Source organism: Scylla paramamosain, chromosome 11 (assembly GCF_035594125.1).
Source record: "Scylla paramamosain isolate STU-SP2022 chromosome 11, ASM3559412v1, whole genome shotgun sequence".
In the NCBI taxonomy this organism is placed as follows: Eukaryota; Metazoa; Arthropoda; class Malacostraca; order Decapoda; family Portunidae; genus Scylla; species Scylla paramamosain.
In genome coordinates, this window is record NC_087161.1 from 5,105,001 (window position 1) to 5,107,500 (window position 2,500).

Genomic DNA, 2,500 nt, shown 5'->3' on the forward strand with positions numbered 1-2,500 from the left:
TTTATTGACCAGAATAATTTACATAGCAGTTCATAACTTTCCAGTCGTGGCAACACTGGCAGGGTGAGGAGGAGCGCTACCCTGGCGGCACCCCGCTCATCCTCACCAAGGGCAGCGTCGCGTCGACCACAGTGCTCGAGTGGAGTGGCCGCCTCTCCCGCCTCGCCTCAACCCCCAGACTTCTTCCCGTGGTGTGCCTCAAGGACAACATCCAGCAAGGCAGCACTCACACCACTGCCGCAATGAAGGCAACCACCGTAGGGACGGTTCAGGTGGTGGTGATGGTGGTTTAGGTGGTGGGGATGGTGATGGTAGTAGCGACGGTAATAGAATAGGAGTAGTACTAGTAGTAGTAGTAGTAGTAGTAGTAGTAGTAGTAGTAGTAGTAGTAGTAGTAGTAGTAGTAGTAGCAGCAGTAGTAGTAGTAGCAGTAGTAATAGTAGTCGTTCTTGTTCTCTTTTTATAGAAGTAGTAATAGTTGTTATTGTTGTTGTTGTTGTCTTAACAGCTTAGTAGTAGTACGAGAGAGAGAGAGAGAGAGAGAGAGAGAGAGAGAGAGAGAGAGAGAGAGAGAGAGAGAGAGAGAGAGAATGGTCAATCATTTTATATATATATATATATATATATATATATATATATATATATATATATATATATATATATATATATATATATATATATATATATATATATATATATATATATATATATATATATATATATATATATATATATATATATATATATATATATATATATATATGAATACAGATTAGCTGACATATACGTAGACAGATAGAGGCAAAGACACACACACACACACACACACACACACACACACACACACACACACACACACACACACACACGATAATTCATAATCTAAATAACTGACCATCTTACAAATTCACACTCCTTATCCTTCACGATTTGGGAGAGAAACAAATGAAGAAAAATCATGAATATGAAATAAAAGACATGAATGTGACACAAGATATTTCAAAACAAGCGAATTAAAAACAAAGAACAAACAAGTCAAGTCACCGATTATTTCTTCCTTAATTTCAAATTCAGATTTCGTTTTTAGAGTAACTTCGGAAAGAAAAATATTAACAATAAAAACAACAAAGATAGCAGCTGCAGCGGCAATGATGATGATGATGATAATGATGATGATGATATAATAATAATAATAATAATAATAATCATGATGACAATAATAACAAAATGTAGATACTCTTGATTAAATATCCTTTTATATGACTTCCGATTTCACATCAAACAAATTTACGTAATTTATTAGCTTGTTTCAAGGTCAGCGTGAGTGAGTGTGTGTGTGTGTGTGTGACAACATATTTTAAAGGAAACATATAAACTAAAACAATAGCAAAGGAAATTAAAGAATTAGCTCATATTCTCTCTCTCTCTCTCTCTCTCTCTCTCTCTCTCTCTCTCTCTCTCTCTCTCTCTCTCTCTCTCTCTCTAGCTCGTGCACTCAAATTTTCGTCCTTGTTATTTTCTTTTCATGTCTTTTCTTCCCATTTCTCTATTTTTTAAATTTCTTTACGTCCTCTCTCTCTCTCTCTCTCTCTCTCTCTCTCTCTCTCTCTCTCTCTCTCTCTCTCTCTCTCTCTCTGTCTCTCTCTCTCTCTCTGCAACTTCAGGTAGCTGGAGGGAGAAAAAAAACTTGTCTCGTCTCTTTCTTCCCCTCCCTCCCTCCCTTCCCCTTTCTCCTCCCTCTCTCCCTTCCCTTCCCCTACCCCTCCACTCTCCCTTCGTCTTCCCCCTTGCCTCTTCCTCTTCCCTCCCTTAATGTCAAGGGGCACGTGTGTTCCTCCCTTAAGCACACTTCCTTGAATAATTCCCTTAAAAAATGAGTAAAGAAAAATGGAGATAAAGTTGTTATAGTTTTATTTTGTCTTTATGAACTTTATTTATTTAATTTTTTCGTATTTACATTGACTTGATTCATTTGTTTTTGTTTTTGTTTTCGTCATATTTACAAATTTGGGAGAATATTCGTCAGTGGATTTCTTTTTCAATTTCTTTTCTTTTTTTCTGTTTCTTGTTCACATCTTTTTTGTTTTTCTTTTCTTTAATTTTGTTTGTTTTCTTCTTCTTTCTGTCTTTATTTCTTCCTTTCTTCTCTTTTTTTCTTCTTTTTGTTTCTGATAGTAAATGATTTTATTGTCTTTTCCATTATATATATATATATATATATATATATATATATATATATATATATATATATATATATATATATATATATATATATATATATATATATATATATTCTCTCTCTCTCTCTCTCTCTCTCTCTCTCTCTCTCTCTCTCTCTCTCTCTCTCTCTCTCTCTCTCTCTCTCTCATTTCCTCTTTCGTCCTTCCTTGGCTTTTCACATCTGCCAATTAATCTGCTCTTCATCTTTATCGCGACTCGCTTTCATCTTCCCTTTCTTTTTCCTTCGTCCCCTTCCTCCCTTCCTGCCTCCTTTTCCTCT

At 35.5% G+C, this 2,500-nt stretch overlaps 1 long non-coding RNA gene across 1 annotated transcript in view; it reads right to left on the reverse strand.

Moving 5' to 3' along the window:
- Positions 1-1,894: 1,894 nt before the first annotated feature.
- Positions 1,895-2,500, reverse strand: part of LOC135104860 (uncharacterized) — a 2,078-nt gene continuing 1,472 nt past the window's right edge. The window contains exon 2 of the long non-coding RNA XR_010270571.1: positions 1,895-2,500. This exon is cut by the window's right edge and continues 635 nt beyond it. This is a non-coding gene — a long non-coding RNA (uncharacterized LOC135104860).